The sequence below is a fragment of the Eptatretus burgeri genome, chromosome 3 (assembly GCF_056783735.1).
Source record: "Eptatretus burgeri isolate ZD-2024b chromosome 3, Ebu_testis_v1, whole genome shotgun sequence".
Taxonomy (NCBI): Eukaryota; Metazoa; Chordata; class Myxini; order Myxiniformes; family Myxinidae; genus Eptatretus; species Eptatretus burgeri.
Window position 1 is genome coordinate 102,659,807 of NC_140963.1, and position 15,945 is coordinate 102,675,751.

Sequence of the window (15,945 nt, forward strand, 5' to 3'; positions counted from 1 at the left end):
GTGACGAATCCTCAGTCTCATAATATGCTCGTTAACCGGTGTGACTTGAATTGTCATGGGAGTCATCTTATTGGACATAGCTCCAGCAACTCTTTGGACATGGTAACCCTCAGAGCGACCAGACCAGTAGTAGGTGTAATCACCCGCCATGATCTCACCACTATCTGGTCTCCGAACCTCAGAGAGTGCTGCCATACTGATGTTCAAACACTGAAGCCCAGATAATAGCAGAGACAGATGATCATCCTTTATTCGGGATAGAACATGCCAGACACCGACCCGAAATGACCACCTCAGGTTAACCCGAGGAGACCGCCGTCTGGTGAACGACACCTCAGCATCACCCTGCCACACACTACTGCAATCTGACCCAGAAAGGTTACCCCATGCTTTTCCTCCTCTCATCAAAGAATGGGGGTCCCGAAGGCTTTACCCCAATCCTATCATCTCATGAGCTACCTTCCGAAGGGCAGCTGCACAGGAAGTACTCCCACAGAGTGGGTTTTCAGTTTTCTTTGCGTTTTTTTTATGTGTTTTGTGGAATTTAGTGTTTTAGAGTGGCTGGAGTGCAAAGGTAACCCAACTGCAGGAGGATGTCCTCAGCCACAGTTGGGCACCAGATATGGATGGCCGTTCGCTTACAAGGAGCTCCTCCACATTTTGACAGTCTTTTTTTTAATCCTGCTGGGTGTCCATATCCATACACCCCCCTCACTAGGAAACTTGGTGGGAGAGATGGTTTAGTCGCCGACAATCTGACCATGAAACAGGTTAGTGCAGGTTTACTGCATAACAGTGAGGACCTGGAGCAAGTCACAGATCTGATCTGGCCTGACCTGACAATTTGTGACGTCACGTCCTGCCCGTGAAGCACAAGTGTCGACTGTAATAGAAATATGAACTGCTTCTATTTCGGGTTCAACAGGTGAACAAAGGTCTTTTGCCCTTTGAAAATCATTTTGCAGACCATAACTCGAGTTAGAAGCATCTGATGTCATTCTTCTACTTATCTCTTCTCTTCTCCCCCTCTCTCTCTCTCCTCTCTCGTGTATGAATTTGAATTGAGATCCAAACATAACAGTATTTTCGTGTTGACGAATGTCAATGAGTTATTTGACCCTCACCGATGGTCAAACGATCTTTACACACGACACTGCGAATGGACAGCATTTGTACAACTACCCACACTCCAATCGTGGGACACATAATTTAATGTTCCCCAAGGGACCGGTCCGATGTGTTCCAAAACAGGCGGTTGGCTCTGCCGCATGCAAAGGCAGTCGGTGGAAAGATATTTCTTCCAAATAATAATGATTTATTTGAGGAAGAATATGGGAGAAAAGACGAGACGCTAATAAATAATAAACGGACAGATCTGGTTGTCAAAAGATGAACAAATAAGGGAGCACACAGATACTTAATATGCAAATGGAACTATAAAGCCTGTGGCATCAAAAATACCAGACTCAATGAAGGAGAAAACAGGTGAGGTCTTGTGTTGGCATCAGCTGGTCTTGGGCTATACCACAATGACACCGTGAAGGCTATTGCAGCACAGGGCTTGTGGACAAGAGGAGCGATGGTGGGGAGATGTGATGGAGATGAGGAGGAGATGGCCTCCGTGGTCTCTCACGTGGTCTGCACCAAGGGAACGGCCAAGCAGAGAGAGATGATGCATCTTTCGTTGATTTGTGGGAAGCCCCCAATTTATTTGTGTGCATGCGTGGTTGAGGCTCTTATTTGACCTTCGGGTCTGTTTTCAGCGTGACGGGTCCCTCTCATTTGTCACCTGCTGTCAGCACCTTTCGCCCCCCCTTTCGCCTCAGGTCAGGTCAGGTCAGGTCAGGTATGGGAGCATGTGCCAGAACAGCACGTCGCTGCGTCCACTTTCCGCTGGTACTCCAGGGGCCTCCGTCTGGCCATCCCCCAGGCAGATGCCAGGCCCATCCCCATCTCCTTGAGATGATGGTCAACCTGTTGCAACCATGAGGCACGTGGTCGACCCACTGGCCTCCTCCACTCATGAGACTCCCTCGCTGAGAGAATCTGGTGAGCAGGATCAGAGTCAGGAAAACGAGCCACATGTCCATACAGCCGCAACTGACGCTCACGGACTATGCAGGTAACAAATCTCATCCGAGTCTCTCTCAGCAACCGCTCGTTGGACACAAAATCCGACCAGCGATAGCCAAGGATTCTCCGAAGAGACCTGGTACCAAAGGAATTAAGTCTCCGTCTCAGATCCTTGGTCAGAGTCCAAGTCTCGCACCCATAGAGCAAGACTGGAAGTACCAAGGACCTGAAGACTCGGACTTTCGTCCTCCCGCACAGGTACCGGCAGCGCCACACCCCATGATCCAGTGAATCCATGACTCCCCAGGCCCGACCCAGATGTCTATTGACCTCTGACTCGCAGCCAGCAGAGACATGAATATCACTGCCAAGGTAAGTGAATCTCTCCACGACCTCAACATCCTCACCACAAACAGACACAAACAGGACAGCAGCATCCAAGATGTCACCGAAAGCCTGGATCTTAGTTTTGACCCAAGAAACCCGTAATCCCAACGGCTCCGACGCCTCATTCAGCACCTCGAGGGCCCCCAAGAGGATGTCTAAAGTCTCCGCAAAGATGACTGCATCATCTGCAAAGTCAAGGTCCGAGATCTTGACATTCCCAAATGACGCACCGCAACTTGATCTCTCCGACATCCTCCCTAGAATCCAGTCCATACAAGTGCTGAAAAGTGTGGGGGCAAGTACACATCCCTGACGAACTCCAGTAACAACTGGAAATAAGTCAGAGATGGCACCACCAGACTTCACAGCACTCTCAGTACCAGAGTAGAGTTCAGACATCAGATCGATCAGTTTTGGTGGCACCCCACGAAGACCAAGAATCCTCCAGAGGACATCCCGATTCACTGAATCAAACGCTTTACAGAGATCAACATAGGCTGCAAGCAGCCCCTGCCAAAACTCTTGTCTGCGTTCGGTGAGGACAAGAAGTGCAAGGATACGGTCAATCGTTGACCTCTTTGGTGTAAAGCCTGACTGCTCTGGACGCTGGTGCTCAAGCAGATGGTGGCGAACCCTATCGAGAATTATCCGAGCAAAGACCTTGCCCGGCACTGAGAGCAGCGTCACCCCTCGGTAGTTGTTGCAGTCTTGGCGATCACCCTTCCCTTTCCAGAGAGGGACAACAAGGCCCCTCTTCCAGTCAGTTGGGATGATGCCTGTGTTCCAGGCAGAGCACAAAACTGCATGCAACGACACGAGTGCAGCATTTCCACCAGCCTTGAGAAGTTCGGCATGGATGCCACAGATCCCTGGAGCTTTGCCCCGTTTCAACTGGTTCACCGCAGCCCATGTTTCCACAAGCGTAGGTGGACCACAGTTGATTCGAGGGTCAGCAACAGGGATTGTAACACCCTTGACGTCCAACTCGACAGTTGGGGGATCAGCCTGGTACAACCGCTCAAAATAACTGGCCCAGCGGGCCTTCACTTCAGACTCCTCTGTCAAGAGCCTACCACTCTCTGCTCGAACTGTAGTGCTCCGAGGGATGGGCTTGGATGAACGTAATGCGCGAATTCCCCTGTAAGCGGGACGAGAATCACCTGTCCACAGGTGATGCTCTACCCCCTCACAGATTCCTCGCACATAGGCCTCCTTGTCCACCCTCAGTGCACGTACAGTTTTACGCCTCAGCTCCCTGAACAGCTCAGCTCTGCCATTCAACCTGGCCCTGCGACTCTGGTCAATGGTATCCAGTGTCCCTTGAGAGACAAAATTCTTCTTTGCCCTGCGGTGAGTTCCAAGGCTCCATAACTCATTCCACCGTCCTGGCCTCCAGTCCTTGGCCAAAATGGCCCATGACATTTCCATGTGCCATTGGTGTTATGTACCACAAACCCTCCACTTGGCCTCGCCTGTGCAGAAGCTCCATACAATACAGCCTTTTCATAAACCTCCTTGCAGGTGAAGATACATTAACTGCCTGCTTAGTGCACATATTACATACTACTTTTCTCTGACGTGTCCCTTGTACAAGTATAAAGGTTCCCTACTCGAGCACACTAACCAAGCTATTCTTAATACATTCGACCTCTGGACCCTCCAATTCCCCACCCCCTTCCATGTAACAATATGTAACGTCGGTGGAGGTCAACACCTTTCCATCAACGCATTTGCATCAAATTTTGTTTTCTAGTTTACTTTCATTTTCTTCTTGCACAGCGGGTGTTAAAGCATAAATGTTTGTGTCTCGTTAAACAACTTTTGTTCAGTGAGTGTCAAAAAAAGGACCTTGTCTGGGTAACCAAGGCTATACAGAACAAACGTGCTTGTGATTTCACACCTCGCACCGTTGTTTTCTCAACTGAAACATTTTACTCTGCTTGGTACAAGGGATGTCTTCGATAATGCCAAAAGCTTTCTTATGAAGTATATTTTTGTTTCTCATGGTGGTGAGTAAATGCCTGCAAAGGAGGTTGCACCGATTTGACACGTCGGAGATGGATGTTCAGAGACCTTGAGGTACTTTATTAAGTTTTTTTTTTAAAAACAGGGACTTGAAAAGGCAGTGATTAGGAAATTATAAACAAATCTAATTTTACATACTTGTACATAATATTAAAAAAAGGTTTGGCCTAGTTTTGAGATTGCTTCCAAAAAAAAACGAAAACCTTGTGCCATTTTCCCCATCAGGTTTGCGTCGGTGGCTCGTCGAATGCGTACACTTGGCCCGGGTCCTTCATGAACCACCACCGGGCCAGGCCTGCCATTGGACTGAAGGTGACGGGAATTTGTAATTTGTCGAGGTTGCCGGCAATACCTCGCCTACCCTTCATAAACGACGCCGTGGGATCTTTAACGTCCACCAAGACAACGACCATCCGAGGGACGACACACTTTGTGATGCTGCGTCCTGCCAGTGAAACACCAGGTCCGACTATTTCTAGTTGAGTTGGGAATCAAACCCAGATGAGATGGCTTAAACACAAGTGGCTCTCTCTTTTGTACCAAATGTCGGCTCGTTCTCTCAAAGCATAGGTCATCAATTTTGTGCCCACATTGCCCCCAGACTCCTTTCCGTTGGATTTTCGTTCCGTATGTGTGAATAACGAAGGACCTGCCAGACGTGGCATCCACCAACTGGACAAGTGGTTTCAGTTTTGCAATTTCGTCCGCACAGTTTGTCCACTGACAAATCATCGAGCTCTTCAAAGAAACAGATGGGCTGCAGAGCTTGCATTGCACTGTGGAGTTGTGCAATGCTCCATTTATACAATAATTGTCTCTCCTGCCATTTTCCTGTTTCACTATGACACGAGTACTATTCTCCCGTGGTAGGGAAAGTTAATAGGTGTAAACCTTTAGAAAAAAAATTTCATGAATCGCTTCTGTTAAACACGAGACGTTCAGTTCGAACAAAAGTCGCCTGTGCACGTCCCTCCCAGGTCAAAAAACCAGTAAAGACCAGTAGCTTACTGGTCAACTGGTACCAGTTGAAAACCAGTAGCCAACTGGTACCAGTAAAGCCAGTTGGTTTCTTACTGGTTTTAATATGGAAATTGGAATAGAGTGATTATATTACCAGTTGAAATACATGTATTTAACTAACTGGTATCAACTGGGACCAGTACATTGTAACTGGTATCAACTGGGACCAGTACATTGCAACTGGTATCAACTGGAACCAGTAAGACTTTAACTGGTACAAATATGAGCTACTGGTTTTTTCAACTGGGAAATTGGAATTCTGACTGAATTTAACTGGTACCAGTTGAAACCAATAGAGACCAGTTAAAGACCAATTAGAACCAATAGAGACCAGTTGAAAATGTGTACTGGTTTTAACTGGTTTTTCGACCTGGGCTTGTGAAACTTTGTGATGGGAATGCTCGTTTTTTGGGATTATGGGAATGCCAGTGCTGCATTTTAATCACGTCCACTTCGCTGAAGAGTTTAAAGCGGGGCGTTGCCTTCTTTTTCCGTTTTGATTTCGGTCAAGTAGCAAAGCAAACCAGGGCAACCCTGACGAGTGTACAGTCAGCTTTTCCACTCGCTGCTCCCGTTGGGGGAACAACGTTCGCAGCTCCAAAACATTCTTCACACTCTTAGGGAGAGTGAGGTCTTCGCTGTTTTTTATCAGAAGGTTGAAGGAAAACTTCTCTCCGCAACGATTGCGCCTGTTTGTGAATTTGTGATTACTGAAAGCTTTTCTCTTTGTGCGAGATGCTATTAATGAATGGTTTATTTAATAATAGTCGTAGGAAAGCAGGAATTTGTCAGCATGTTACCTCCGACACCAAAAAGTGGAATGGAGGCTGTGTTTTCACCCCTGGCTGTTTGTCTGTCTGTTTGCCAGCAGGATGTCTGAACAAGTTGCGGACGGATTCGCATGAAACTTTGTGGACAGGTTGGGCGTGTGACAAGGACGAACCGATTCGATTTTGGTGAAGATCCGAATCTGGATCCGACTACTAGAATTAAAAAAAAACCCCCATTCTTCACCGTTGAGAGACGGGGCCAAAAGCGATGCATTGCACGATATCTCAAAAAGTTACGGATGGATTCGGACGAAACTTGGTGGACGAGTTGGTTACGTGACAAGAACAAGCCGATTCGATTTTGGTTCAAGTTCGAATCCAGATCCGGCCCCATCAGTGAGATACAAAACGTAAAGTGTTTCAGCCTGCCAGAGGTATTCGCTCCACTTGAGTACCGTTCTAGTTTTAAAGGTCCCATGACACTCAAAACTTTCTGGATATTTATATATTAACTTGACCTTCCCAGTGAAGAAATCACCCATGTTTCTTTTTGAAAATAAAAAATGGGATAATTAGACCAATATTTTAAACATTTCTAGTGCTTTTCACAACTTGCAATGCCCCGCCCCTCAAAAAAGTTGACTTCAGCGAACCGCAGGTCACTTGACCGTTCACATCATCTCCAGAATGCGACTCGCACAGAGTGGATTGATTGGATGTCACGATTAGACTACTCTCGACAATTGTGTCACAAGGTGTGTTTTACACACAAGTTTTCATCGTATCCGGACAGCGAGATTACTTCGTTTTATGCGCGGAGAGATACGGCCGATGACATGGGCTGGCCTTGCTTGTGATTCATTCGCTGCGGAGCAACATGCCCGCTGCGCTGTGCTGGTCACGTCACCTCACTAAAATATTTCTGATATCGAGCAGTATGCAAGTAGAATTTACATTTTGAATTACGAATAGGATTTAGTGTAACCAGTTGTAATTGCCAAGTCTTCCTTCGATGTCCTGATCATCATGAACTCTGGGAATTCCATCGCCAGTTTCCTCTGCTTGTCCTGCTTCGGGCTCGAACTGCTAAGGCCGTATTCCATTTCCAGCTGCCTGAACTTCACCTCCCGCGACTACGTTATCCGACAATTCTCCATCTGATTCAGACCAAAATCCTTCATTTCTCTCACACTCACTGTCGCTGACAGACAAATCAATGTCCATGTCAACCATTATTCAAAACCAAATGTTTGAGTTTTTTAAAGCAGAAATGAACGATGCGTTTGAGTCGATCAATCGAATGTGGAAACACACAGGAAGCCAATACAATCACGGAGACCACCAACCCGAGTAATTTAGTGCAGCCTTTTTTGTTCTGGAGATGACGTCATGTGGGTTACGCCCCTTTTAGTAGATTTCGGCAGAATTTTTAGGGAAGTTCCCGAAGAGGTTTGTTTTTTTAATTTTACATTTTACAGAACGAGTATTGTGAAAAAAACACCGTCAGATCTGAAATCACGATGAAAAACTCCGATTGGACAAATATATTGTTACGAATTCACGCCCGTCAGCGTGCGATCGGCCGCGTAACTCCAATCGCAACCGCGTCGCTCACCGGACGGACAATTCAGTCGTGACCCTCCTGGAACTACCGCCAGGAACCAGTCATGGGTGAGGTTTAACCTCACCACAGCCCAGTCCGCATTCTACCCGCACGAAACAGGGTGAATCGCCGAATGTCGAGATACCTAAGTACCCGCACGGGCAACCTACCGAGGGGCTGCACCGTGCCGCAGGTCGGCCTGAGACACGAACCGCGAAAGCGGTCCGTTCCGTACTACAGTGATAACCGAGCGGTGTTATCGCCGACCTCGACGGATCCGATTCTCTTTACCGAGCGTTCAAAACCCACTACTCATTCCACGAGGCAAGATGGCTTTCAAACGGGAAATAGGACACGACGAACGGGATACATTGCACACAAGGACATTTATTATAAAGCACACGTATATCACAAGCAAGGGAGTCATGCAATGTACAGGCAAGAAATAGAAAACAAAAGCAATACGACCGACTATCTTATATATTATTTCCGAGTTTGTGGTTTCGTGTCGCGCTATCTTCGACTTTGTTCTGCGCTCGAGTAACGTGATATTCGGCTTACATTATCTCAAAGACCATGAGGTGCATGGTACAAAAAAGTAAATAAAATGGTTCTGAAACAGTGAAATCGTATTCCACTTACTGCATTAAAGTAAAATTACTACTGATACTCTGCATCAGTTCCTTTCTCAAACACACCCACCCCAACATGTCGCGCAGAGCATGGGTTATGCTCGTAATTATTATGTACAAGCACTTAAACAGGTTCTACTTACAGGGACACGGTGCCACAGCAGTCATACAGAACAAAAGAAATGGAAAGACCTCCTCACAGGCAAGGGGGTAGAAGGGGTCCGGAGACCTTTATGGTCGTGGGCCGTGGATGACCGAAAAGGCCCACGAGACCGTGCAGGTTACCTGCACCCTCGAGGTGTCTCGGTGGGCAGGTCGCGACGTCTGCTCCCCACGGCAGCTAGCGTGGCCGCGCCTGACTCTGGGCCTTGCGACGACGGGTGGTAAGCTCTCTGGCGCTCCTCGCCAGACGCGCAGGTTCGCACCACACAGCCGACAGAGCCGCGCCTCCTGTCTGCGTCCCCGATGCGTCGCCCGGACTCGCCACCGGACCGTGCCTTCGCCAACAGGTCGCTCAACAGGACCACTGGGAGACAGGGAAGAAATCAGCACCAAGACGAGAGGGAGGGAGAGGGAGCACGACCCAATGTCCATGAGAGAGAGAGAGAGAGAACTCGACCTCGACCACCAAGAGAGCGAGAGCCCGTGCGGTCCGCCTTATATAGCGCGGGGCTCCACCCTTCGCGCCTCCTCTTTTTCGGCTCCGCCTCCCTTCGAGAAGTTTCCCGAAAGGGGCGTTCCCTCACTCCGACAGCCTCACGCCGTGCATCCACCAATCGGCAGCGAGCTGCCCTGTCCCCTTCTCTTCACACCAAGCGCGGGGAAAATAGGCGGGAAAAACCCCACAGGCTCCGCAAGAGCTTTTGTTCTGCTAATCCTGCCCGTGTCTCGGACGGTTACCGATGCGGAAACTGTCGTAGCGTGGACCGTGGAGGATGGCGTTTGGAAGCGGGGGTAGTGGTGAAGATGGTGGTGGTTGTTGTGAGAGAAATTGTAGCGTGGTTGGCGTTGCGGCGTACTTGGTGGCGGTTGTTGTTTGCGTGTCGGTTTGTTGTGTGCTTGGCGTTGCAGCGAACTTGGTAGCGGTTGTTGTTTGCGTGTAGGTACAAAATAACGATAGGTAAAGATAAACGGCTATCTCAAAGGGTCGCAGCCCGGTGAACACGAAGATTTCCCTCTAAACAACGGTGGGGAAAGCTATCTGAACACTCACTTATCGGCATCGCGAATCTAAGGAACCTTTATGGTGTTCTGCGAATTTCCACAGCCGTAACAATATATATATATATATTTTTTTTTTTCAGTACTTTTGTGTGTCATGGGACCTTTAAACACGATCCCCTTTTAAAGTAAACAAGTGGTTGACGGGATGGTGGTGGTGGTGAGTTGACCTTCGAGGCGTCGAATCAGGGTTCGATTCTCGACCTGTCCAGTAAAACATCCAATTGCTGTGTTGCAGGTTACCTTGCACGATCGAGTACGTTAACCCGTTATTTTACAGGTGTCCCATGATTTGATGTTCAACATCCCGATCTCACTCGATGTCTCGTGAAACACTTGGGTTGTGAAGTTTCCCTCGGCGGCCCCAAAAAGGGCGGGAATCATTTGGGTCGTGGAAAGAACAGTGGTCGTCGAATGTGTCAAAGGAATCAGATAATGAAACGGCCTCGTTACTGTTTCGTAAGTTTCGTCGGCACAAAAAAGAGAGCGGTTTCGTCCGTTTCATAACTCGTGTCGAGCATCAAAATAGGGACGAAACAAGTTTGGAGCTGTTCAAACTTCGCCGAATCAACACGAGGACCGGACGCGCGCAAGCGATGATGTCACGTGACGGGCAAGCGAGGTCAGCTTGGCTCGTGTCCGCGGCCACCGAGGGAGGACCAGGCAGGTTCGGGGGTCTGTGGGACTCTGCGCGCGCCACGCCCTCCGGCTCGCGGCGTAAAAATACCGCGCGAGGCTCCGCGGAGCGTCACGAGCGGGCAGAGCGCGCGCTCCCAACGGCCTCGCGCAGCCGCTGCTGGTGGAGCGTCCCCTTCGCGCCTCACGGGCCCCTGACTCCTCGGGCGAGGACCATATCGGGGCCCCCTGACTCCTCGGACTATATCGGGGCCGAGAGAGCCGCGCCTCACGGCTCCCTGTGCACGAGAAACCCGGCAGCTCGCTCGGTGAGTCCCTGCGGTGGTTGTTTTCCCACGACAAGCGTATTTAACCACCGTGTGGTTTTCATCGCCATCGCAACACCGAACAATTGATGTCCGATCGTCCGCTTCTCGCTCCCTTCGGTGTTTAATTTGGCGCGAACTTGTTTTTTTGATTCCTCTCGGTAAGGGCGAGTCGTCCGTCGGCTCAGAGCAAACTTTCTTCCTCTTCTTCTTCCTCTTCTTCTTCTTCTTCTTCTTCCTCTTCTTCTTCCTCTTCCTCTTCTTCTTCCTCTTCCTCTTCTTCTTCTTCTTCTTCCTCTTCCTCTCTTCTTCCTCTTCTTCTTCCTCTTCTTCTTCCTCTTCTTCTTCCTCTTCCTCTTCCTCTTCCTCTTCTTCTTCCTCTTCTTCTTCCTCTTCTTCTTCCTCTTCTTCTTCCTCTTCTTCTTCCTCTTCTTCTTCCTCTTCTTCTTCCTCTTCTTCTTCCTCTTCTTCTTCCTCTTCTTCTTCCTCTTCTTCTTCTTCCTCTTCTTCTTCCTCTTCTTCTTCCTCTTCTTCTTCTTCTTCTTCTTCTTCCTCTTCCCAATAGCTTCAATCCATACACCGCCTCATCTCGTAAAGGTGCTCAACCACCCACGTGCTGCGTTCCGTAATGGTCGACCCGAGCTCAATCACATGAAATTGGAAATATTTCCGAGATTAATGTCGAAGCCGAATGGATGACCCGCTGCTGCTTCGTTATCGCCTGGAACTTCACGGGATCAACAGTATTTTGAACCCCCCCCCCGCCCCGAAGGGTCTTCGTGCCTCGTTTGATGTCGGCACCGATTTTGGTGAAAGTTTCGTGTGTACACCCTCCCCGTGCGACTCCACGGTGGGGAGGGGGGGTGGTATCCTTCTGAAAACAATGTCAAGGTCTCCATGGCGACACACGTCACACGCCACACAATGGTTGTACACAACAAGTGACCTTCAATGGTCGACAAAGAGTAGCACCTTGTTGTTCTATTAATTAATGTTTTTTATGGGATTCTCTGCGATTTGCATGATAAATGAAACTGGTAACTAGAAAGTTTGTTTATATATATATATATATATATATATATATATATATATATATATATATATATATGTATATATCATAGCAACTTGTCGGAAGAAAACTATTTGGTTACCAAGCTAATACAATGGTGCACCACAATAGGAGGAGTACTCATGGTGACGTGCTCGACTTTGAGATCTTGGCTTTGATTCCTCATCAAATCGGTACCGATTGAAACTGCTGTGGTGCTGCATTGTGGAGTATACCTTTCATGCCGGCTGTCCGCTCCGTGTTGTGTGCGCCGAAGTTGCAATTTGAGAATTTTGCAAAGGTACGCCTCTGGACAGATTATACCCCCCACGTCGATCCTCCTTGCCTCGTGATATCACGCACACCCTTCCGATAACTACCTCGGAGGATGCAAGATGAGTTCCCCTACAAGGGATCAATTTGGATGCTACAAGTTGGCAAAACAGGTGAATGACCGTTGTTTGCGACAAGAAAGCATCACAGTATCGGCAGGTATCCCAGGACGTTTTTCCTCTTTACTTTATTGACGCAAGAGAATGGGTTGTTTTGCGAGAAGTTGTCGTTCTGACCACAGACACGTCACGTTGAGTGAACTTGCTGCGACTTGAACCGCACGACAATCCTACCGTTAACCGCAGGAATCGAGCTATAAGCCTCATCCAGACTATCATTCATACATGACAAACCCAGAATGTCAGGTATACCTCGGTCTCGCAGCTCACTTGGAAAATTTTGATTATTGATTATACTTGGAATAACCTGGATGAAAAGGAGGTTTGGATGAATTACTGGCTAATGAGACTACTGAAAGGGGGCAGTTGGGGCCATTTACTTGGGGGAGTGCGTGTGGAAGAACCGAAAGACTTCATGAACACTGTTGCGAGAGTCTCTCCCGTGTTTGATTACTTTGTGGAAACGCTGCATCAAGAAGTGCGATTACACATTTGGTAAAATTGATTCCACATGCAGCGTGGCAGGCAGCAACTCTTGGGTTCTTTGGCAGGTAGGAGCTCCACTCTTATTGGCTCGCCGTTCAAAAAAACACAAAACAGAAAAAACGAGATACGATGTGGCGCGCTTGCTGACTGCAAGCATATGCTGGGGTGCATCCTACAAGTCGAAGACAAACGCAACGGTAAGGGGTGGATCTGGAACTTCACACCGAAGTGTAAAACAAAGTAATTAATTGGCATATCCTGAGAGCTTCTCCCACGTTGCACATCGTTAACAACAGAACCAATTTGAGTTGTCAGCATGTTAATTTGGCATCATTCCTTTTTGGTGCGTTGATTGAATTTTGATGACGAACGATTTTAGGAACAGACTGCAAGAGAGACAAGTCTGGAGATGGCGATGATTCACGAGCAATGTACACGGTTCGCCTTTTTTGTTTTTTGACCTCCGAGGGGACGCCACGGGCAAACTGGCGGGAATCGGGAAAAAAGTAAATGATCAAAGTTGTAGTAATCGAAGAGCACTACTTGCATACCAACTTTTATTCGAAACAGTTGAAAACCCTAGGAGCTCGATGCCCAATTTATTGATTTTTTTTTGACATTTTCTAAGTTCGTGACCTTGTGACCTTGGCCTTGGGACGAAAATGAAAAATCGAGCTCCGTGGGGCTATGCAGGTGCCATTGGGCTAACCAAATACCGAAACCCCTGCCAGATTCGACAAACCCCCTCGACGAAGATGTAACCTGAAATCAGCTACCCCCTAAAAACGCATGTTTTTTGGGCGTGGCTCCGCCCATAATTGGCGCACCACGCCCATTCTCAGGAAAACACAACTAGATCATGATATAAACCTCCCACCCAAATTTTATCAGGATCGGATCAAAACCCACGGAGCTATGCTCGGGACAGACAGACAGACACACACCCATAACGAATACAGTGGTCAATTACTGACTCGTGAACCAATAGTTATTCCATATCTGATCCGGGTTCAATTTCCGACCTGACGATAACCGCAGTGCAGTGGGGTATAACGGTCATTTTGCACACTTTTAATAGGTGTTGAAGAAGGCATGCCTGACTGGGGCGACAAAACGCTGCCGCGAAACAACAGTTCCATTTCTAAGAACCGAAATTCCATCTCTCCGAGCTTCTTCCCCAGACCGTTCCATTGGGCGGCTGCAAGCAAGCCTTGCCCCGCTGATATTTTGACAATCTCATCTGTATTTTGAGGATTTTGCAATGTACGGCCTTCCGTCTCATGCGTTCAACTTGCTGGAACAAAGCGCTCTTTCTTAATATGCGGGTTAATTTCCAGCAATGTCGATCGTGAATCCAGGGGAAATCCTCTTGAATAAATGTTCTACTTAAAAATACTTAAAAACCTCCATTCTAACATCCAGTACTGAAAGTTTGCACCGTGACACTTTACACTGTACACCATTGGAGACTCTAAATGTTGTTTACTTGCTCGCTCTACGTCGTCCATAATGGACGAAAACCCGCAGACACTTCTCTAATCATACCGCCATAAAACCGAGAAAAGTCAGCTCTCTTTGGGAGCGATCGTGCCTGTACAAGATCACGTGACGTGCCACTCGCTTTGATCACGTGCCCTTCTGTGAGTAGGAACGAAGTTGAACCATCCATACTTTCGTTTAAGGACAGATTTGTTTCCCCCCCCCCCCCCAATCCCATGGGAATATTGGTGTTGAGTTGCATCAGTTTGTAAAATTTCAGCTTTCTAGCCTATCTAGAAAGTACTCAACATTTATACGAGTGAGTGAGTGGTAAAAAGTCGTAAACATTTATACGAGTGAGTGAGTGCTTATAAAAAGCTTTGTAATCAATAAATATAACGACATATATATATGTTGACAATACATATACTGTATTAGCTCGTACGTCAATGCATAAGGAGGCCATTAAGCCCATGAAAGCATGCACATTGGTTGTTTATCCGTGCTCTATCCTTTTAAAATGCTGACCGTCAGCAAGGAAACGGCATGTACTATTTTAAAGGTTTATTTTTTTTTAGCAAGACTCGGCCAGATTTCAAGGTGCCGACCTCCCACATTCAGGTTGGATGCTCCAACCATACACCCACTCTAATGATGGAGGTGATCGACAAAAAATGTACGGCTCATTTTTTCTCTGTTATAACATTCAACAACAAGAAGCATGTTTTATGTCCACACTATCCTAAATACGTGTCAGTTGTCAAAGACATTCTCAACTTATCAGTAAAGAATGGTGAGTGGACGAGGCTTTAGAGTTGGTTCCTCTGGGAGTGGAGCATCCATTTTGGGTGTGGCTCGTATTGCTTGGATGGTATTTCCACGTGCGCCGTGCTCTGGGTTCACCGTTCAATTTGACTGTGAATATATCGAGCCGACCATGAGCAGTGCTGTACCGGTTTCTCGGACAAATAGTTTCCCCGTCTCCGTCCTTGGCACGATGTGCATGGGGAAAATGGAAATTATGCCGACCATATACAGTGGATGCAAGGAAGGAACTGTGCCAGCTCGCTTTTGGCATCTGCTGTTGGAAAACTATGCGTGGCCAGTTCATCGTTTGTTCCAGAAAAAAAAAAAAAACAATTTAAAACTGACCCAGAATGTTCCTGGCACTAAACGAGACCCTCGAGATAATGGACAACTCTGTTCGTCAAAACATATGGTTTTAATGGTCGCAGATCGCGCCGTCTGATCTTTGGTCGCTTTGTCTTTTTAAAACTGAGCCGTCATCAAGGCACGGCCAGAGCAAAGAAGCCTTGCGACAGTTTACCTGAGTCAATACAGAACATGATGAGTCTTTCTCGGGACTGAAACCACTCCATTGTGAGGGTGTGTGAAGCTGGGTTTCCTGTGTATTAGCAATTCCTTGCTGACATTGATGATACCCCTCCCCCCTATAACGAGAGGACTTTCAAAAAGAGTCGTCGTCGTGTGCCGGCATCGGCAGCCTGACCAAATTCCTACTCGAATTGAGACCACCGGGATCTTTATTCCAAAAGAGCACGGCCAAATTGATTGATTGGTTACATGAGAATATGATATCTAAAATAGTGACATTTTATGATCTTTCTTTTTTGTATGCTATGTCTCAGCTCATGGAAGAGTGAGGTGACAAGGTAGAAGACAACGCAATGAGTGTGGAGTAGTGTAACATCACGTGGACACAACAAGGGAGTGAATGACGGAAGAGGGGAGGAAACAGCAACCTGCAGGTATTTGGGGATCGAAAAGTAACTGAGGATCGAAAAAAT

General features: G+C 47.6%; 1 protein-coding gene across 5 annotated transcripts in view; it reads left to right on the plus strand.

Annotated features, from left to right (window-relative positions):
* The first annotated feature begins 10,375 nt into the window (after window positions 1–10,375).
* Window positions 10,376–15,945, plus strand: part of LOC147030559 (protein cordon-bleu-like) — an 84,548-nt gene continuing 78,978 nt past the window's right edge. For 2 of the 5 annotated variants that reach the window (XR_015056444.1, XM_085874751.1), the window contains exon 1: window positions 10,376–10,675. The gene's annotated coding sequence lies outside the window, so the exon portion shown is untranslated. The remainder of the gene's footprint in view (window positions 10,676–15,945) is intronic. The other 3 variants (XR_015056443.1, XM_085874753.1, XM_085874752.1) reach the window with 2 other exon arrangements.